This window comes from Odontomachus brunneus, unplaced genomic scaffold, assembly GCF_010583005.1.
Source record: "Odontomachus brunneus isolate Ranch 3 - 2012 unplaced genomic scaffold, Obru_v1 Obru_scaffold_171, whole genome shotgun sequence".
In the NCBI taxonomy this organism is placed as follows: domain Eukaryota; kingdom Metazoa; phylum Arthropoda; class Insecta; order Hymenoptera; family Formicidae; genus Odontomachus; species Odontomachus brunneus.
In genome coordinates this window covers 641,876-665,515 of record NW_022639621.1, presented here as the reverse complement: position 1 = coordinate 665,515, position 23,640 = coordinate 641,876, and the positions used below count along the sequence as shown (strand labels likewise).

General features: G+C 39.6%; 1 protein-coding gene across 4 annotated transcripts in view; it reads left to right on the top strand.

Annotated features, from left to right (window-relative positions):
• LOC116851338 overlaps window positions 1-23,640 on the top strand; it is an 86,094-nt gene that overhangs the window by 2,991 nt on the left and 59,463 nt on the right. For 2 of the 4 annotated variants that reach the window (XM_032830649.1, XM_032830648.1), the window contains exon 1: window positions 16,868-18,367. The exons of the other annotated variants lie outside the window; for them this stretch is intronic. The gene's annotated coding sequence lies outside the window, so the exon portion shown is untranslated. Of the gene's footprint in view, window positions 1-16,867; window positions 18,368-23,640 lie in introns of those variants that run through there. 4 annotated transcript variants of the gene reach the window in all.

Here is a 23,640-nt window from a genome sequence, read left to right as displayed (position 1 = left end):
ATATATATATATATATATATATATATATATATATATATATATATATATGAAAAGTTCAAACATGAGAAATTAATTTGGGCAGTGGAGGGTTAAGTTTCCTTGAATTTTCCTTCGCTGAAAGATAACAGTTCGCGATATAAGAATAGTTTGTTATATAAAAATAGTTCTCAACATTAACGGCATCGTATAACGGCATCGTGTCACATCAGTTGTGACATTAGAACGCGATATGGAGCGCGAATGAGTTTATTTCGCGCAACAACTCGCGAGCTATAGATCGTGTTGCATTGTTATAGAATCCACACGTCCTATGCCATGCTTTAATAGGCGATCACGTGACCCTCGCGAACAACGTGACTCTCATATCATCCGATCCTCAAATAGACGCGATATTTCAGTTGGACACGAATTATTGGATGAGCGCGATACACGACTGCGTAATACTCGTGGTAACTCGATATATTCGCGCGTGAGGAAACTTTTACCATTCTGTGACAATTCGTGAACGCGATATACTTTTGCACGCTCTCCAACGTGCTCCGTTTGAATTTCTTTCGCGAATCGTGGATGTTGCGCCACAAATCGCCGAAGAGGACGTTCAAGAGCGGGAAATCATTTAGGTCTTGTTCTGGCTATTCGCGCGAAGGCCACCGATCGCAAATATCCGCACGGCCCTGTTGTTAAGATTAATTATATACCGCAACAGCTTGAAATGATCTATTGTGTCTTAACCGCCGTGTCACACGCTCCAACCTTGAGTGTAAGTCGAGGGAATTGACCTCGAACCGGATCTGGAATCCTTTTTCTCTTCGGGGAAGGGTAATATGGAATTATAAAAGGGTGGTAGGTCTTGCATGTCATGCTAAAAGTCCCATGCTCCGAGCTTAAACGAACTGCGACCGTCCGTTTCATTTAAGATGCTTTTAATTCGGCTACCATATTTGAAAAGTGACCCTTACATACAAACCTGTAAATATGTATTTATTTTTTGTTTTATTTATTTACAAACTCTTAAGATCTACTTCGTCGGTGTATTAAATTCCTTGTTACTTTGCACACATCAAGGACTCCTTTAGCGACGTGGATAATGTAACAATGTTGGACATTAATCGATTAAAATTCTTTTCGACTAAAATTATCATTCAATAGTCAAAATTAATCAGTCATCGTACATACAATCACAAATAATTTCATCGATTCATGTAATTGAACAAAATGTTCTGGTAAATTCAATATCGAACTTTTCCAGTTCATTCATATTTCATAATAGTTATTTTACACACTAAACATGCTCTCATCTAGTATCGTTAATTCCTTCTTTGTTTAGATAGATTATTTACTATTTAATAATTAATTTCATTAATCGAATAAATTATCTTCTAATCAATTTAATTAATTATAATTAATTTTATTTATTTAATTAATTATAATTAATTTTATTTATTTATTTTAATTGAATTGAACAAATTATCTTTGATCTGATTATATGTATGACAATTGATTATTTTATATTATTAATTTAATATTATTATTAATTTTTATTATTAATTTATAAATATTATTAATTTATTAATTATTTTTGTCAAGGAAAATTTTTATCAATTAATGCCTAACACTGATGTAGCAATACCAATTTTCTCATACACATATATATATTTGTACGAGTTGGAATTGTTATCGAAAAAGCGTGTTGATCGTTAATCACTACCGTCTCTCACATTTTCGTCGCGAACAACAGGATTTATTATCGCGCAGAAGTTTGCGGGTTTTACCATCGGTCATAGGCCTTCTAGTGTTTGATTTCTCGGCGTTTCTTACGAGCAATTCTTGTAATTATCCGAACCGTCTGAAATCGAAGCATTGGGGTCGTTCTGTTTGTACGTTTCATTTGTATTGAATTTTAAACTGATTTGAATACTTTTTACTTTTGCAATTTGCAACAAAGTCAAGAATCCAATGAGAAAACTTAATTTCTAGGAATTAATCAAATCTTCTCACTAGACCATTGTTTGCGTCTCAAATTGCATTAAAAAAAAAGTTCAAACCATTTTAAGCTCAGTGTAAGATGAAAAACCAATAGACCCAACCAATGGAGAGAATATTGAATTATTACTATTAAATCTAATAAACACACAAACAGATTTATATATGTGAGTTAATCATATTGTTTCTTCTGTGTGTGTGTGTGTGTATGTATGCATGTATGTATGTATATATATATATATATATATATATATATATATATATATATATATATATATATATATATAGAATAAATACATATATTCCATGTTAAAAGTTTAAATATTCCTATCAATAATAAAATCCGAAACATTTAAAAGTCAAAACAGAAAAGTAGAACAAATAAGAATATCCAGATATTAGATACCAGCCTTATTAGTGTCCAGCTATTATACTCTGAGAAGAAAAAATAAGAAATAAAAGCTCGGTGGGTGTTAATAATATATTTATTTATACTGATATATAAAATATTTTTCAAACCAGAAAGTATAAATTTTCTTGAAACTTTAGCTTTTTATAAAATTGTTTATTCTGTTCTGTAAGAGGATTTAGTTTTCAGTAAATATGTTACTGTGTACACCCAACGAATAAATATCGTTTATTTCTCAGATATTTTTCCTTCTCTCAGTGTGGCGCTTTTATCGTACTCGTAGTTTCCGCTCTCGGGATCCGCTCACGAGATTTTTTTCATCGCCAACCAACCTTCGCTCCGATTTTCAGCTCCGCGAGCCTATTCACGCCGATTCCTTTCGATTCGCATCCTTCGCATTTCGTTCGAGATAGAAGCCGCTCGTCGGCAACTTCGCGCAATCTTTGCCGCACATTTTCTGCATTATGCTCGCTGTCGGCTCTCGGCCGATTTTTCGCAAACTCAGATATAATTTCTCTTTCATTTCGCGCGATTATCGACAGCATTAGCCCGCCACGCGTTCCCGCTCATCCATATCGCGCCGTCCATTTCGAGCTGGCCGCTGGCCACGGCAAACTTTTCTATCAACGCGTCGTTAATATCCGGGCGAGAAACGGCCGCGTTTCTTGCCCTGGCTACGTCTGCGGAAGCCTTCAAGCGAATCTTCATTGTGCTTTCAGCGCGCTCCTCTCTCTCCTCCGCCGGAGATTCTTTAGAAGCTTTAAGCTCGCTCGACGGAACGTCACGCGATCATTTCTCTTTATTTTCAAAATGGACTTTCGTTAAACAGCCACACAATTGAAAACTGACGGTACATTCTTTTTTTTTAATTTCATTTTAACTTGGAAACTGGCAATTTCGCCATATTGTCGATCGTAGATTTTGGTGGAACCAAAAAAACATCCTGACTTCATTGTTAACTTTACGAACCTCATTCGACCTTATTTGCAGTTCCAACGTTATCGACACGATTATTCAATTGTTACAAAATGGTAATAACCATTGTGTCGAGATGGATTGAATTTTGGAAAAAACCGGTGCTTTTTCTAAAAGTTCAAAGAGTAACTGTGTGTCGGATTTATCGCGGTGAAGGCGCCATTTGCGATTGTCAGGTTTAATCGATAAGAAAAGATCGGGTGGCGCAAAAGGACTCCGACAAAAAGTCTCGCCGGTACCGACGGTGACAGGTGGACGAAAACCGTAAAGGAAGGAGCAAAATTGAGAACGCCCGTCGTATCTCGATTCGATCAAGAGGCCGATCGCTCAATCCAATTCTCTCTGTGTATGTGTGAACCGAGACGAACCAAGACGAAGCAATCCTCACTTCGATTTCTTTATGTACCCAGGAAACGACTCGTTTTCCTCGCCGCGCAGTCACACTTTTCTATCCGTACCCATTTTAATGGCGCGTCGTGCAATTTCGTCCATTTACGATGCATTGTCTGTACGAAGCTATCTCTTCTTCTCTCTCCTCCGTTTGACTTCGCTGCGACCACTCTTCAAAGACTGTTTATTTCAAGTCTCTCATCTCCAAACTAAAACTTACAATTTATATCGTTATTGCAGAGTTGATTATTTTAAATTCTCTACGTGGTTAATTTTTATAATTCAATTAATATAATTTATAACGCCCATGTGGGTGATTAGGAAATCATTGTCTTTACACGGAGAGAATTTTTTTTTTCATATAAATTTTTTTCAATTTTACTACATTTTTAGTAGTATAAGAATATATATTTAGTAGTGTAAGAATAGACTGTCAGTAAAGTATATTTTATTAAAAAACGTAGTAAATATTTCTCTAAAAATATAGAAAATTTTAATGGCAAATTTCAGTTTCTAAAATATAAATAGCACACATGAGATAAAAAGATAATCAATGCAAAATGTCCATCTTTAGTTTCAAAATTTATTCTTTAGTTACAAAATTCTATATTGATTTTTAGTATAAAATTTTCTCCGTCGAACACAAGAGTCATCTTCTCTATTTGACTTTCCTGCGATTACTATCATCCTTCAAAAGCTGCTTACCTCAAAATTAAAATCTTTTATGTCAAAGTCGAAATTTATTCACAATTTATATTGTCATTTCAGTTAGTTATTTTAAGTAAATTATCTCCCGCGCGAGTAATTAGGAAATCACGTAAGTTTCTTGTTTCAACACACACAACAGGGGCCTCAATAACTTAGGATTTTATTAAAATTACCATCTTTCTCATCTTATATCTTATTCATCATTCACGATATTGCGCAGTGTCGGAAACGTCTTCTCACGTTTCGCAAGCTGGGCCGCGACATAATTCACCCATCGCATTACTTTTGTCCGGATTCATCGATCCAGCCGGATTTTCAGCTATCGGCGAGTTAATGGTGCGTGGCTCGAAAATTTATAGTGCGTATAATCGAAAGTCCGTGTTCGGTTCTCTCATGCTTCTTGCCTCGGTGTATGCTTACATCCTGTTCGGCCCGCTCGATGTACCATTACAGAAAAAAACGTGTATTACCGCGTAACGGGCACATCTATACGTGCAGATTGAATTAGTTGTTACGTGTGTTCTCTTTTCGTCGTTGTTATTCGTGATAGCATCATCAGCGATTGATGAATTTCGTATTTTTGTGTCGGAAATAATTGAAAACGCGATCATTTCCAAACATTTAATAATTTGTTCTCCTTACCTCAATACAGTTATCGCTGTCACAAATATAACGAAACAAAAATCGGCTAAGAAACGATAACATGCGACAGTAATTCTGTATTAAGGGGATGTTGTGAGAAGTCGAAGAGTGTAGGTGAAAAAGAGCATGTAGATAATTCGCTAATATTAGAAGATATTTTATTTGACTCCATATATAATATATATATATATATACGCATTTAGTGTATTCATATTCATTTCATTCACACACAAACAGCACTAACGTCTCTAACAGATTGTTCGGGAACTAATATATGTGTGTATGTGTGTGTTACTATACGCCAGCTAAATCGTTATTTGCAAATTTTTTTTTATTTAGCCTTCCAAATTATATTCTGATGATTCTAGGTGATCTTGTCGGGATTCTGTAACCCCTTAAAATATTAAAAGAGCACATTTTTGCCAGTTCACTGATAAACATCATTTATGTCCGCGCAATGGTCATCGTCAATAATTTTTTTTTTTATCAGTCCCAAACAACGAGCAACTCTCACGCGCGATTGCTAAACCACGACACCGCGCCCACGCACGCTGTTCGTAGCGGTTCGTGTTTCCGGTCACGCGATTGCCCGGCTCTTAATTAATTGTCGTCCGCGATCACTGGCGAGTCCTCAGGAAGAAAGTTCGTGGCGCGTAAAATTCCGCCTTCGTCCGTTTTTCCTTTTTCTTCCGGAGTTTTCCATCGATCCTCGCTCGACCGGCGTTCGATGTGGAATAACGAAGAAAAAAGCACTGTTAGAAGAAATGTTATCTCACAACCAAGCTGTTCTACGTCTGCCGTTTTTATGCCAGAAAGCGGAAGCGATGCGGTTGCGCATCACCCATTGTCACTGGCCCACTGTTTGTCCTTTGCGATACGTTCTAATATTATCTGCCAGTCCTTTAACATCTTCTGCCGTGTACGCGCGATAAGAAAATCCGTCTTATTCCGCTCCGGATTTATTAATCGCGCTCGCCAGCCGCGCTCGGCTAATTAAAAAGTACCGTAAATGATTACACGCGGATTATACGATGCTACTAACGGTAGTGTCTCGCGGAATCTTCAGCTGGGAATCGGAACTTCCCGATCAGGCAGATTCAGGAGAGTTCTCTTTTGTTTCCGTGAAATTTTTATATTCTGCTGATATTCTATATTAAAATATCGAACTTACTTTCGGCATTTATGGTCTGGAGATCTCATACAACAAAACTCGAGTGTCTCTCCCAATTTTTTCTTTACCAAAACCTCAGAAAAATTAATAATTTCGCTACAAAGAATCAACATAACTTTCAATAATAATATAATTGCACAGAAAAAAATAATCCATTTAAAATTAATACATTCAAATTTATAATCATTGTTTTATATATAAGCAACGATATATAATTTTGTTAGGACTTTAAAGTTTTAAATTTCAACAATGTAACATTTTATTTAAATATTATAATAATCTCATAAGAAGTACAATATAATTATTTTGATGATAATGTAAAAATATTATAAATTTTTATTTATTTTATATTTTTTTATTTATATTTATATTTTATTTATATTTTTTTATTTATTTAATATTATTATTATTAATTATTATATTCTCAATCCAATATTTTGTGCTTTTCATTTATAAAAATTATTCTTGAATAATAAGAATATATTTTATGTATGAAACAATGATTGTGTTGATTTAGGCATATTAGTTTTAATTGGATACTTATTCTGAATAAATTTATTTTAAATAAATAATTTTCTTTTTCAGTGTGATTTGCCATCTATTATGTAGATTACTTTGTTTCTTTATAACGGAGCTAAAAATATAATCGTTTCATTTCATTGTAAAGTACAAAATTATTTATTATACGAGCCAACATATACATATGTATATATTCGAGCCTTGGTGAATTTCTCGGGATTACGACATCTCCCGCCCGCCGCGTCACGTGTATGATTTCATCGGGCTTACGCGATGACCCGTTGACACATCCTCGTGCGACGCGAAGCACACGTCGGGCCACCACTTACGAATTGACGGAGGCAATTTAACGACGACGACGAAGCGCACCGACGAAATTTCCATGCCGTGATCGCGATCCTCACGATTACACGAACGACAAAGCGGAGAACGTGCGGATGGCAGGCTCGCATTTCCGGCAGAAACAATTTACCGGGAGCCTCGCGGCGACTCGGCCGGATTACCGAGATGATATCAGTCATTTTACCACGGTAATTAACGCCACCGCGGCTACAGAGACGCGCGAGCAACCCCGGAGAGCTCTGTTGTTCTCTAACGAACGGGTGAGATGCATACGCGATTAAATGCCGCTGTCGTTAATCATCCAGACAAAAACTTTCACGTGTAGCTGTACGCGCCGGTCGATTTCCTCTTTGATTCAGAACTTCAGATCGAATTGTACTACATTCCTCGCGTTAATTACCTTATTCCCTTTTCTTTTTTTTTTTTTTTTTTGTTTGTCGATTGGGATAACGATCATATAATTTCGGTACTATTTCTTTACGATACACTTTTCCATAAGGATTTCGATACTGGCGCATCATGCCACGAGGGATATTTGCGCACGAGCGCAAAAACCAAGCTATTATAAATTCAAAACGGTCAATCAACCGAAATGATCCGGCAAGGGAGCGCGATAATGGAGCTCCACTTGTTCTGGCCTCGCGCTCGCGCTCTCACGAGATACGACTTTAAACGTTTGTCGGGGCAAAGGAAGGATTTACGATGGAAATAATTTTTGGAGCTCCCCGGAGTTTATTCGGCACTGTGCGCTGTTAACGGCCGCCATCCCGTAAAAATCCTCGCGCTCGCACTCTTTCTTCCTCCTCTCCTCGCGGTTCATTGACTTCATTTACGACGATCGCCCGAGCTCTCGCGTCTCGCAATTATTCACAGGTTGCTTGGGCAGTAATTTACCCTCTCATGAAATATCAATTACTGTGCGACTTCGCATGTTGGAAAACACTAAATTAAAATCAAAAAGTTAAAGACAGAAAACAGAACGGTAATATTTTAGAACACTTAACAATTGTTTTTATAGCGGGATCAGTCGTCAATAATCTCTTTTTTTCTTAGTACTAAAATAACACAATAATGTTCAAATGTTACATTTTTGTATTACTTTTCGGCATATTATATGTTTACATATTTGCCTTGTGCTGAACTAACACAAAACTTACAAGTAAACCTACCCACTCCGATTTCTTTCTAATTTGGCATAAATGTAGAAGTACGAAAAATATTTAGGTTTCATGAAAGTAATTAAATAAAAAATTTAGCAAATAAATAAAAGAACTTAAATTCAAGTAAAGTATCAGTACCCACTAAAAAATATTTAATTTAAAAAATTTTTTTCCTCTTGGTGTACACGGAAAAAACAATTCTATTGGTGCAACCAAATTTTCGGTTGCTCAGGGACCAGACGAAAGCTCGGCTGTAGGAACAGAAAAATTCCTTTATGAGGTTTCTGTATAGTCAGTTGTTCTCAGTTGCTTGAACCGAGTTTTAATATCACTGAATGTTTAGACGAATATTTTCGGTTACGACAACAGAAATATTAGGTTTCAAAACAGAGATATCGTTCCTGATCATCTAATTTTCAGTTGGTTCCTATTCGCTTGCATCAACTGAGATTTTTTTACGTGTAGTAATTTGTATTATCAACAAATAGAAAAACAGTATATCAAATCTTCCTGCAAGTGCAAAACTCTCGTAGATATATTCTTAAACAGCCAACATCGATTCTCTCATTGCCTCTTTCAGCTAATCTGAAAAAATAGCTTAGGAGAAAAGTAACTCGACGAATGTGTCGCCGCATCGTCCGCGAACGATCTCACATCGCCGAAGAGAATACGTAGAGAAGCGACGCGTGTTGTTTTCCGAAATTACCGGCGGGCGAAATGAGCGATTTCGAATCGGTTCCCTTCGCTCGGCGAGCGTTGTTTCGCGCCGCTTTTTCTGCGACCGATAATAAGCGGTCGCGTTAAATTGGTCGATCGTTTCAGGTGAGTCTGCCTACGCGGACCTAGTTGTTAACATCCACCTCCGTTCGGTTATTATCCCGCGGGAGACGCGGCCACCTTCCCAAGCCTCCTTTCCTCCCCGTGCTCGTCCTCCTCGTTCCTCACCTCATAGATAAACACCGGTGGGCAAGTAGGAAGATAACGAGGCCATTCGGAAATTCGCACCACTTATTAGCCGCCTCTCTCACGGAGAGAGTCTCGGGACAGCGATAGGGAAATTGCACGCGCTCGTTCAGACTCTTCTCAGACAACGCGTACTCGCCGGTAAGACGAACGATTCGATGAACGATAAGATACATTAACTTGACAATGACAAGACTCGATTTCTGAGTCGTTAACCACTTGGTGTACCTCTACAACTTTTGCTCAGTTCCGCAATTCCGTCAATTTCTTCCGAGTCGAAATTTTGATCCTGTGTCCAACCTCACTATTCCATTCAACAGCCTCACTATTCCATTTTAATGTTCCGAAGCTTATAATACAAGCACCCTATTTTGACGCTAAAGAAAGTGAAAAGAGAGATTTTGGACATTATCAGAATCAAAAGAGTAAATTGTACCATTAGGATTAAACCTACTTTGCTAACTTAGCTCTTACTGCGTGGTAAAATAACATAAGGGCAAAATTTCGACTTGGGATGCCATCGAGATTTAAACCTCAGATTTTTGCCGTGTTTAAATAATTAAAACTAATCGAAATATCAATTTCATTATTCAAAGAATACAACTTTATAATTATTATACGAGCAAAACATCATCACGACTCTCATACTTGCAACCTTAAATTTCAGTCTTGTGAGTTCTGTTTTCTCCTTTTGAAATAAAAGCGACAAGAGTAAATGTTTGATTAAACAAAAGTTGATTAGTAATAATCTCAAAATAGAATCTCATAATAGATTCACATGAATGTTGAACCTTCGAAGTTACGAATATATCGATATAAACCGAAGTTGTTGACACACTCACCTAATCTGCGGGAGTTTACGAGGTGGGAGAGTAGTAACGACTTCTTGAGAACCAACGCGAAAACTTAACTAAAAGCTATCAAGGACTTGGAGTCCTACCTATCGATGCTGTCAACGTTATTAAAGAAAATGTACCATTTATGGTACACGCTCATACCTGGTCATTCTCGGGTTAATATCACGAATTATCGTTATACACGCTGCGTTATCAAGTTGGTGTTAGTGTTTCGCAATATTATCCTCGGTGTCGAGCGAATTTCGTCGCGTCTCCACGAGCAAGATCGTCGGAAGCGATCGAAGGCGGCAGAGCGCAAAATAAGGTAACCACATGCGAGTCATATCGGCGGTCACATAAGAACGACCCATTTATCACCAAGGTCGAAAATATTCCACGTGCATTTTGCCGGCGCGTACCTTGTCCCCATCTTTCTGTCACCCCTCGCCTCGTCGTCGTCGTGTCTCTCTCCGCGTCTGCGGAAAAGGAGAAAAATGGCGAGGAGACGAGCGGGCGCAACGAGCCGCGTCTCGTTCGGCGCTCGTCAGACATTCAAGCCACTTATTACGCGCACGCCCGCGGTCCCTCGCTCCCTCCGGAGGTAGCGAGGAAGATTTCCTTCTTCTTGTTTTCCTTCCACCTTCCGCTCTCCCATTATGTCCCTTTTTCATCTCTCCCACGATCGGGTTCACCCCACTTTCTATCCGCCGCGCGCTCACCCGACGCGCCTCCGCACGCAGCTGCAATTGTAGGAAAAGAAACTTGAAGCGCGGTGCAAGAAACTCTTCTCTACCGCGGCCTCCTCTGCGGTTCCCTCGTCCAAGGCTGTATCTCGAGACGGATCGCGAGTTCGCGTCGAAGGGCCTTACGCGTTTACGCGAGCGATGAAAGAAGTTTCCGCGAGCTGAAAATCTTCCGGTGCTCTTTAATGCCAACTCGGAGGAAGAGATCCCCTCGGAACTACTCTTGCGAATTCGCGCGAGAGACGGCGTGACTGTAACTTATTTATAATAGATGGCATCATTCATTATTTCCCCTCGCCAGATATCTTAGAAACGTTAGAGCAACCTGCAACAGCGATATTCTTTCCACAACGTGAACTTTTTGTTTCTTTTCCTTTTCTCTTCTCTCTCTCTCTCTTTCATTCTGGTAATTCCTCCCGTACTCTTTCACTCTCTCTTGAAGTGAATCAGTAAAAATATTTCTGACTGAATCAGCAAAAGCAGGATTTTATCGATAGTCAGTGAATATATATTCACTGATTTTTCGTGAATATATTCCCACTTTACACTGTTATTTTAGCTGAATCTCTTTCTACGCGTTTCTTACCGTCTTAAATCATGTCATTTAACATGTTTAAATGTATTAAATTATGATTTACGCATCTCAAATGTGTTAAATAATGTGGCTTAAAACGATAAGAAATGTGTGAACAAGCTTCAGTCTACAAACTACACACTTATATGTTCAAAAATAATACTTGGATTTGCGATTTGTGTTTAGAAACTGCATCAATAGTGGTAACAATCGCTACTACACGGAAGAAAATTATTCCGTTAGTATAACTGAATTTTCTTATGCTTGACAAGAATAATGAGAACTAGATGAAGAACTCGATTGTAGGAACAGAAAGATTCCTGTAAGAGAGAGAGAGAGAGAGAGAGAGAGAGAGAAAGAAAGAGAGGTCTTTAATTAGTTGTTCTCGATTATTGCAACTCAGTTCCCATTTTAGATAAATATTTATGGTCGCGGTAATAGAAACATCATTTCACGTCGTTGAATTTTTATCTGGTCGAGTTTTATTCAGTCGTACAAACTGATTTTTTTCCCGCGTGTTAATTAATCCTTTAAGCTGATTATAGTGCTACAATTATAACTAAGCCATCAGTTATAACTATAGTATATTTTAATGAAGAATGCACTGATTATACTAAAGAGAGCTCATGTATAAGAAAACATAGCGGACACATTTTAGCTATCTTTTCTCTCTCTCTCTCTCTTTCTCATTTATATCAGTAATCTCTCCGACGCGGAAGATTAATTCGCAAATAAGGACGCCGTGTCTGTCTCGTTCATATCTCAGTCGTACCTTCCGGCCACCGACGAGATCTATTTGCTTAGATCTTCTCTCTTTCTGTCAACGTGGCGCGTATCCCATTAGCTGTCGTAACTAGCACGAGAGACGACTAACCCACTTGACCTTATCCGCTGGGTTCAACGTTTTCCATATTATCAGGAACATCCTTCTCAAAACGTTGCATGTGCAAATTGGCGTAAAGTACTCGAGTGACAATAACGTCCTCCTTCGTTCTGCCCTCTCTCTGCCTTGCTCCTCTTCTTCAAATCTTTCCTCGCCTTGGGCCGTCCCGTCGTGTCTCAATTCGTCGTGGGTGGTAGATGATTCAACCGCGATTACATTCCGTGTAGAACAAGACTTTGTTCCAGGTAGTCTGTGGTTGCATAAGTAAACAAGAGCTTGATCGATTATCCCATCAGAACACGTGAAATTTTACTCAAAATCTATCAAGAGATCTATCTGAAGATTCATCTACCAGGTGTAGAAGTATGAAACCGGAATTTTTTTATACAAATAAGACGTCTGTTGTTCGAAAGTGATAAATAATACTTTATTCAAAATAATTTCCACTGTTTTGAACACATTTTTCCCACCTCTCTGGCAGTTTATGAATGCCGTGCCAAAAAAACTTTTCATCTTTTGAAGCGAACCAGTTATCTAGCCATTTTTCCACATTTTCATACGAATCGAAGCGTTGGTTAGCGAGAGCGTGTCCTAGCGATGCGAACAGGTGATAATCGGACGGAGCCAAGTCTGGAGAATAAGCCGCATGCGGTAGTAATTCCCAACTGAACGACTCGATCGTTTCCTTGACCCGTTTTGCTGTATGTGATGGGGCATTATCATGGAGCAAAATGACATTGTGTTGCCTTTTTGCATATTCTGGTCGTTTTTTAGTCAATGTTCGATTTAAATCGATCATTTGTTGTTGGTAGCGATTAGTATTGACGGTTTGACCAGGTTTCAGCAGTTCATAGTTCATAGTTCATAGTTCATAGTTCTTCGTTCCTCACGTCAAAATCACCACTTTTGAATTTTTTAAACCACTCGAAACACTGAGATTTACCAAGAGCATATTCACCGTAAGCTTCGACAAGCATTCGATGTGATTCTGCAGCAGTTTTCTTTAAATGATAACAGAAAATCAATGCTGTCCGCAAATCATAGTTAGTAGGCTCGAAACGTGACATGTTTAAGGTTATACAAAAATATACTAGAGAATGAAAGTTGGGGTTATGTTTGTTGACAATATTCGTCAGCTGTTAGGAGAATATAATAGCGCGGCAGTAGCGGTCTTACGGTCACTAAACTGAACGCTGGCACCATTTATAGGGGAATTCCGGTTTCATACTTCTACACCTGGTATATAAAGCACCGAAGAGAGGAAGTAGTCGTTCGAGAGAACGACTTGTCACCCTCGTTGTCAGTAGACGTACACGTCTGAGATAGCATTTATCACGTTCTCGTAGACTTGGAGTAATCTCACGATAAGTGTGAACTCGCACGATTTTCGTGATTGGAATGATTTCGCCTGTTTCAACATGCGCGTTTGTTAACGGCGACGACCATGACGACTATTACGTAATAATGTCAAGAGCACATATCGGACGTCTCTCTCATATGGTATTGACCTTTCGTGCGCACGTGCTTCCGCGGGACTTAAAATAGATGAAGTAGGGTGGCGACAAATAAGGCCGGCTAGACGCGCATAAGAACGAGGTTAAGTCGACCGCTCAATAAGTTCCCGGAAGGCAGGATGATTAATTTCGTGATAGCACCGTGTCGTCGTTAATCACTCTCCAATCTCACGTCGAGCGTGGTAGCGATCGCGAGCGTTACCCGAAACGGTTTCGCACCGAGAGCGAACGCGGTAAGAACTAGTCAATTACACGACGAATAATTGTCCGTGAAATTGATCGTCCGGGAATAAACGCACAGTGAATTAAATCACGATGACACAATAAACGTTGCTGCACACGATTATTTAACAGCTGCTAATTTTGGACTCTCTCCAATGATGACGCGTCTGCAATCGACGGAAACATGCCGAGTCGAAATTCTAGACCTACTTTCGACCTGACTCTCTAACATCTGTATATATTCTAAAGGATCAGTGTATATTTAATACACAGAAGAGCTGAAGTTCCACTTAGCGCTTCCAAATGCCAGAAAACACATAAAATGCCACTTACAGGTTCTAAAGAGAACCTTTTGACAAAGTTAGTACCCAGATAGACAAATTTCGACATATTATCTATTTAGTGATTAGCATAGATACGCGAAGATGCGTTCTCATCCGGCAAGAATTTTTGCGGTATATAATAGTCATTTGATGCCATAAAACTTGTGGCAATTTTGCGGCGATACTCTAATGCTATTTGCTGCTTGTTACTGCTTGTGCTGTTACAGTAGTATCATAAGTACACAGTAAAAAATATTTTGTATTTGTATTAAAACTTGTCCTTGTTAATAATTTTCTGTCAAATTTTTAACATATTCATATATTAACTTAACACATTACGTTTGTGTTATCCGAATATCTTGTGTTAAATTGATATATTCAGAATATGTAAATATTAAAATTACACATTTTATACTTCAGTACAGATTAACATATTATAGATAATTAATTTAAATTTATTTTACTGAAAAAATTACGTTTTTGCTATCTTAAGATATATACAATACAAAGTATCTACCAGCAGAGTGAAAGTAGTGTATCTCAAGAGGTAAGGTCCTTACTTTTGATTCCATTTACAACAAGTAAATTTTCCAAATATGATATTAATTTAATTAATTAGAGGACATATAATTAAGAAGATTTCAAGTAAAATAATTGACTATACTTTAAAAACAATACGATAAAAAAGAAATAAATAAAATATTTTCTCACTGTAAAAATTCACTCTAAAATTTTTTCATTGTAAAAATGGTATTTTTGTTGTGTTACATTTGATATTATAAATATGTCGGTTTTACATAAAATTTGCTTGAAAATAATGTCGGTGTTAATATTTTTGTGTTAATTCCTGACATAATAGTGTTAAATTTGACACAAAATTTTATACTGTGTATACATCAAGCATATATGCTATGTTCAACATTCTTATTTATCTATATAAATTAATTTAATAAATTAATAATTTATTTAATAAAATTTAATAAAAATAATTTAAAAAAAAAGCTGATATAGACACCAGAGTATCAGAATAGACGTGCAATGGGAAATATCGAGGTCAAAAGTAGAAAATTTCAATTCGGAATTTTACACATAAAAATTAACAGTTAAACATAAAAGATAACTGACGTCCCAGCTAACTCTGCGAGCGATAACGTACGGATAATAGAAGTTCCTGTTGAGACCTGCGCAACGGAATAATAGTCTGTTAACGAAGTCGCACGCTCGCATTCATTTACATTGCTGATCGCGCAGCCACCGAATCGAGATAGTCGCCATCGTTGTCGTCGTCAATGTCGCGGTGGTCGTCGTCGTAGCCGTGTCGAGTCCTGACAGCTGTGTCGACACGCACCGCAAACATCAGCTTTCCGTGAGAGGATGCAACTTGCGTCGGGCGCGAGAGTTGCGATGGGAACGAGAGGAGAGAAGCGAAAAACACGACGTCGCAACTTTCCTTTCCATCGATCGCGCATTTGTCAACCGTCCTCCACCTGCCGGACAGGTATGAATATTCTGGACGTCCCGACATTCCAAAAATTCCCGAAATTAAATTGCTAACACCGCGACTACATGGCGATACGCGTCAGCGCTTTCCCGAATTTCCAACCTATCGTATAAATTGCCCGATTTCCATCACTATGCGCGTGTGTGGTCTGGTGATTCCCCTGCCTCCTCACCGTATGTCCTTCGCCTTATCTCTAAGTGTTTATTTTATGCACAGAGAAGATATTGTGGTAAAAATTACGACAAAATTATATTCCTTTTTACAATATTTTCTGTAAAGTTGGATTAAACTGAAATTATAGGATAGATCACCACTCTGGGAGAAAAAATATCTAAAAAGTAAGCAATATTTATTGTATTGATCACACACTTAACTCTAAATTCTTTTGTTTAACTAGAGTTGATTTCGTGAAAAACAACGATTTTTGGAGACCATAAATTTTCTCACATGAAAAAACAAATTTTCTCAATGCAGAAATATTTTATTAGTAAATATATTATTAGTGTCTATCAAATAAATATTTTTTATTTTTTAGTTATATTTTTCCTTCGATATAAAAAAGATAGTAAAAAGAAGAATTTGACGCAACGCACCAAATAGCAATAACACAAGAAAACATTCAAACAGTTATAATAATCTTGTCGAAAAGCTCAAACATACATAATATTTTTAAATAAGTACATAACAATTTCAGTCACAATTCCGTATGGTCCAAAAGGATTGCGAAAACTTTTCGTAATTTCCACCACAATATTTTGTGCACGTGTTGCCTCCCCCGCTAAGCAGCTAGGACAAAAAGTTGTCGGGTGTTGGTCGTCGGCGACGAGATCGGTAGGTCTCGGTGACAACTTTGCCGTCACGTTCCCCTGACGACGCGTGTTGTCACGCAATGTCCACGCACGTCGGAAGGCACGAGCCCCTCTCTCTCTCTCTCTCTCTCTCTCTCTCTCTCTCTCTCTCTCTCTCTTCCTCTCGTTCTTTTCTAACTCTCGATTGAGTCACCGGTGTGCATGATCTAAGGAGTCGATCCGATAGTCATTACACGCGATCATACCCACATTTACGTCATCGTTGTTTCAACGCTACGCTGACCACCGATCGATTCGAGCGACGCACGTTTTGTTCCGTCCGTCCAAGTCTGCGACGCCTGCGTTGCGTAAACTTTCTGGGTCGCCGCGATCAATCCGCTTTTAACGATTTTCACGGCTACCCTCTCTAACGCACTGTCACGCACATGACCCAATTTCGTTCGCGGTCGTGGCCACCTGCTCCCTCCTGCTGCCCTCGACGTCCGTGCTAAAACATTCCGGGGTGAATCACCGTCTGCCTGTGTATCGCTCCCAGTTCTTTTCTTTTTTTTCTGCCAAAGGTAGGTGCGTACGTGCCAAAGAGCCATGTGCAATATAAAACTGGATGATGACGATGAACGGATTGATGATAATTGAAAAGCTCCAATTACACTCTCCGAGATATTAATGACAATAATAGATAGGGGCGAAAGTTTCAGTAGCTCTCGCGAAATTGCAATCAAACTTCTTTTGCGATATCATTACAGCGTCGACGTTCGTACACAGTATTAATTCTCGTCGCCGACACTTCGTCGAGTTTCCTTAATCCTATCTCGCGGCTTTCCTCCGGGAACTCCATCCCGTCGCCCTTATTTCCTGCGTATCATCGGAAGACACACACACACGCACGCACGCGACGCTTTCCGTTCTTTCTTCGCTTTTGCCCGCCGGATGAACGAAGAAGACAACACCGAGACCGAAGAAATCGATCGAGATAAATTCGGCGACATTGAGGGGAATGATTGAAGGGGGACGAATGATTAGCGACAGCACTATCCAACGAAGGAATCCTATTATTCTCGATGAGGACGCAGGGTGAGAATCAGAAGGGGTAGACAGCGAGAAAGAAGACGTCGGAAACTGCGAGAGAGTTCAGTTATTCATTTAACGTGGAGGGGAGAGGGAAGCAGATAAGCGTGCTGATAGAGCGACGAGGACGGCAGAGCGTAAGGACAGAGAGTGCAAGAGCGAGCAAAGAGTGGGACGGAAGGGGAAGAGGAAGAGAGAGAGAAAGAGAGAACGAGAGACGGTGCGGTTGCAGTGCGACGAGTGCGATGGAAACAGAAGCAGGCGGAGTGCGTGAGCGAGAAGTGCGTATGTTCGGGATACACGGTAGCTTCTCATAGAGAGAAGACAGTCGCTGCCTCGCCGCAAGGCTGTTCACATCGTGTCGGAAGAGGAGTACACCCACATCCTCTGTGTACGTGCGTGCGTGCGTGCTCCTTTTTTCTTGTCGCGCGTACTTCCGCGTTCGATTCACCTAGACGTCGCGTTCGCGTTAAATCGACGGGGGAAAGTGAGAAAGAAAATGCACGCCCGCTGTATTTGTTTGTCCTTGTGAGGTCAGTGCTCTCTTGTTGTGCCTGGTGGACGAATGATCCAATAACGTGGAGATAACGGTCTCGATTGTTGGTGTTTGCACTGCGAGAGATAGTGGAGAGGTAATACGCGAGAAAGCCGATATTTTGCGAAACTAAATTTTTGGTTGCGCACACGCAATCGGTCGCCGACCGTACTGATGCGAATTCGCACGCACTTGTGCGGCGTAAAAGTACTATCTGGCGTAAAAGTGCTTACTATTATAATTAACACTGGTACCTAATTCTGGACATTCTTGTTGTTTTGATCTTTAAATGCGAATTGAACTTTCAATAGATACATATATATTGGATATATATTTTACGTTCCGCATAAAAAATTTTTTGCAATCTGATTAGGATTCAAACTGATTTCTTAAAATAATTAAGTCGGGTTCTGAATAGAAGTGCAATATTTCAAACTTGCGATTCTAAAGGAAGAAAGATTTTCCAACATTTTTCTGGTCTGGATTTTAGAATTGAAATGTATGAAACATATCGATTTTCTAAATAATTTTATTATTCAGTAAAGTGTCTTACAAATATTTTATTTTTTAATATTTTATTCTATTCAATACGATAGTTGATAGAAAAATAAAATCCCCTGTTTGATATCCATAAAAGTGTACCGACATTGTTGACTGAAAAAACGCGAGTTAACCCATCTGTGAGAATAGGATTCCTAATTAGTATCGTAGTAGGATAACTAATTTTGGGACAATTTAGGCTAATTTAGGACAATTTTCTGATCAGAGATGATGCTGCATCCGGGCAAATCTTGAAAACTTCTATATGGGGTTGTTATTTAAGTATTTGTATTTGTAAGAACCAAAATAATAAGAATGTCCAGAGTTAAGTATCAGTGTTAGTAGCCAGACATTGGTGCTGTTACCTTAATTGGCATGATAGTTTTTGCGGTAGTTTTCTTCCTCGTTCATATGGCTGTCGGATGCCCGAGCGTTCCCTTCATTCGCCAATTTCAAGTCAGGATTTATGGAGTCTCGCGATATTCGGGAGATTGTTCTCCGAGCTGACTCGAGAGTTCAGGTTTTTAATTAGTCGGCTCTTTTCCACCGAATGAGTTCTCGCACTTGGAGCGTCTCTCGCCAGTCAACGGCGTCGGTTGCCGTTGCGAAATGCAATTAGACAGAAGTTCTGGCCAGTGCGTAAATTCCGGACTTGCGAGCGGGCGGACGCGAGCGGCGAAAGAAACGCCGGGGAAATTAATGGCTCTACGGGAGGGACATCCGCGGGGAGTTAAAAGCAAGGCGAGAGGCCCCCGGGAGTCACGATTGGTGCAACGTAGTTCCATGGAGTTGCCGCTCCGAAAATAATCGTAGTATTTTTACCATCGCTTTATGCTCACTTCGCTACCACAAGCGAGCGTACACAAAGTGGCGTTAATTCGGCACCGAGGTGTTCCCACGACGCGCAACGGGTTATTCCCGAGGAGAAAGAGAGGGGCGGGAGAGGAAGGAAGGAAGGAAGGAAGGAGAGTGGGGGAAAAAGAGAAACATTTATTTTAGTCCTAGGACATACTCTGTAAGGACTGTTACGTATGAAGTTTCGTGAAGCGTATAATTAATGTGAAGGGGTTACACAAGAAATGATATTTGATATAATTTTTATGACGGTTTTATAAATTTAAATTGCGAAAGATATATAGACAGATAGAGAGAGAGAGAGAAACATTTATTTTAGTTCTAGGACATATTTTCTAAAGACTGTTACGTATAAAATTTCATAAAGCATATAATTAATGTGAGAGTTACATAAAAAGAAATAATATTTGATATAATATTTAGTGTAATATTTATGAGAGGGGACGAGAGCTTACAAATTTACGAGAGAGAAAGAGAGAGAGACGCGATCGACATTCGATGCTTGTTATCATCGCCAATAATGATACGCATGTTTTTATATTCTCGCAACGAATCACTGTAACTAACTATCGCTCGAAGCGTCCATAGGCGAGGCATAAAAACAATTCCAGCTAATAGACGCAGATATGACGATTACGTCTGTGTCTTACCCACAGGCAATTAATCGTGACCGTCACTCGTTTCTTCGCGTCACTTTTATTTCATGCACCTTGTGTCATTGATGCATCGTGCAAAATCAGAGAAATATACCTTGCGTCGCGCATATTTTGCAATTTTGTGTATCTCCAGCAAAGGATATTTTCTAGATAATAGCTTTAAAGTTTGGGTAATTTGTAGGGATGAATTAAAGGAGCTTTTTTATTTTTTTACAAAAAGATTTTAAGAAGAATTTTTTTACAAAGAGATTATAAGACACACACTTTTGAACTTTTCAGTATGTTTTTATTATAACTTGGGAAAGTTATATAATTTTTGTTATAATTTAAACACGCATATTGTAGGGTTTTAGTCTTGTTGACGTGTCCTGCTGCTAACCTCGCAATGTTTTATTAGGTAGCCATTTTGTCAAATTTTGGGATATAGAGACCAATAATCCTAGTTTACACAATAGTCACACTCATATAAAATAAAAATTTTGTTAGCTTTCTTTGTTCCTGTTCACTACAACAAGCGACTATGTCATGCATCAACCAATACTCGAATTTTAATTTTGAAAAAATCATGTAACTTCTTCAAAGCACAATAAAAACATATTGGAAAGTTAAAAAATGTCTTAAAATTTATTTGTAAAAAAATTCCAAAGAAACTGCTTTAATCCTATATATCTATAAAGTACCCAGAGCCTTTAAAAAATATCATCACAAATTTCAGAAGAGCTCATTGTCGTGTATTCGAAATAAGAACTTGTCTTCCTTACAAGAATATTATAAAATTTCATCGAAGAGGTAGAGTTGACTCTAAGTAGTCAGTAAGCCAAATTTTAGTCTTAATTTAATATTCTTGACTAAAATTCACTAGGATTCAGAATGTATTTAATTTAACGAATTTATAGTAGATTTGCGGATGTGTAAACTTTTGTTTGAAATACTTGAAACAAGAAACATTTACGCAAATGCAGTATGTATTTTTTTGCGGGTACAGAAACGTTAACTCGATTGGAACAATCGAGAACAAATACGCGTCATGAAAGTTGTGAGAAATGACTTGGTTTGCTTCTCACGTTCGTCCAGAAGACGGCAATGCGTCGAAGCGCGAATCTCATCGTTCCTCTGGAACATCTCGTGCAAGATTCGGTGCCTAAAGTTCGCACATCGAACAAGTATCGATAATTACAAGCGCTCGCGGCCGTTTTGTTATGTGCCTCGCGACGGAAAAAGCTCGGGACACGGCTTATCTCGTTATCACGCGCGGAGGAACTTCGGGAAGGTCGATAAGGATTATCAAGAGGCCGCAGAAAAGAGTAAATTTAGCAGGCAGCTTCGCAGACTTTACATTCTGCGCCGGCATTAGCGAAATTAGATATGTTGTGCGATGCAACGCGCGTCGTTCGCCCGGTCGTTAAACTGTCCCGGCTCGATTGCTAAATCGCCCTAACGATGCGCTTACTTGAAGCATTCGTCTGGATAACGAGCACAGAGTCGGGCCCTTCCCGCGACGCGACACAACGCGGAAAATACGCGACGCGGAAAGAAGAGCGCGTCGCTCGTAGGCGACGAAGTTGGGAGCGTAAATCGCGCTTCATTCGGTCCGAATCAATTCGACGATCGCGCCATCCAGCCATGCCTCGAATTCCCGTTAGCCGCTCAGAAGTCGCAATGTCGAACGCGGCAGACACGATCGGGCTTTAAGACGGGAATTGAGGTGTCGCGCGGGAGACCTCGTGGGTGTACCTACCGGCGATGCCGACGCAACCACCAACGAAAGGTCGAAATGAACGATGGGACGACAGATAGCATCGCGGTAGGAAAGCGTAATTAGAAGCGGTGGTTCGCTTGACAACTGAATGTGTAAGAGATGTTCCAGTTCCATCCTATCATTCTGCTTTCTGGCAGATTCTCCGAGCGAAATCGACTTCCGGAGGTTCACCAAGAGCGAATGTTTAAACATTTATTCGCGGGATACAAATATTTATTTCGCAGAAATTATTTCTGTTAAATGAACTTTGTTTTAATTATAATTTAATTATTTGATTATTTAATTGTTATTTAAATTATCGAATAATTTTATTTTTGTGAAATAAATCTTGTATACCACAAGTAAATTTTCAAAATATGCGTTCATTGCAAAAGAAGAAACATAAACTAAGTAATCACTTTTCTTAGCAGCAGAATAATATTTTTTTGCGTATTTATGTAACATTTTCTTGATTACTCGTGAGATCGCGTATTGCAATCGCAAAGATCTCCGTACTCTTCACGTTCACTCTAATTAATATACCGAAATAGTGACGCTAGAGGAGGAAGCACGCCATTGTGCAATTGTTACAAAAGCTTCTGTCATCGTTACAAAATACGAGATCTCTTCCTCGGGGCGATCGAATCGCCCGTAAATCGCTCGCTTTTATCGGACGCGCTCCAACTCCCTCGCGGAAATCCGCTGGACACGCTCTCCAGCCTGCCATCATTTTCCGGCTCTGTGTTGGAGCCTAGCTGTAGCGGGTAAACGAGCGTCAGACTTTTCCTCACAAGGCTAACGACGGCTGGGCCAAGAGTCGAGAGAACGAACTGACGAAGTGGGGTAATCACGGTGTTAACCGCGTTCGATCAGCGGCTGCTGCTGCTGCTTGCTGCTGCTTGCTGCTGCTGCTGCTGCAGGTGAATGAATCCCGACTCTCACGATTCACGTTCGCCTCTTTAGTCTGTCCATCGACCCTAACTAGCTATTTATATACACGAGGCGCTCGTCTCTGTGGTTGTGTCAGCATCTACACTTCAGGCGCACTCACACTCACGCACTTCGCTGCAACCGCGTGTTTCGCTTCCACATGCACGTGTATGTGTGTGCGTGTGCACGCATTCACGTGCCGAGTCACTCTCGTATGCGCTCCTCTGTGTGCGCCCAATTATAAGCATTCTAGATATCAATGCACGCCCGTGCGAGAGAACATGAATACGTGAATCGCTCCTCTATAGAGCCGTAACCATTTTTATTGCCGTCTTCGACCGGACGGCAAGCAGCAGCGTCGACGACGACGAAGACGACGAAGACGACGACGACGTCTATTCAAGGGCTATACGCACGAATGTTACATCGTGTACGTGAAAATACGGATATTATGTTGCGGCGTTATCTCGCGGCGTCGCGCTGTGATCTTCCATCCGACGGCTGCATTTGCATCCGAGTGGGATTCAACCGGAGTCGACGAACGACTCAATCCTCGCCCCTTTCTATTAATTTCAACACGCGGCATTTCGGTGATTCGTGTGCGTGTGTGTGTGTGTGTGTGTGTGTGTGTGTGTGTGTGTGTGTGTGTGT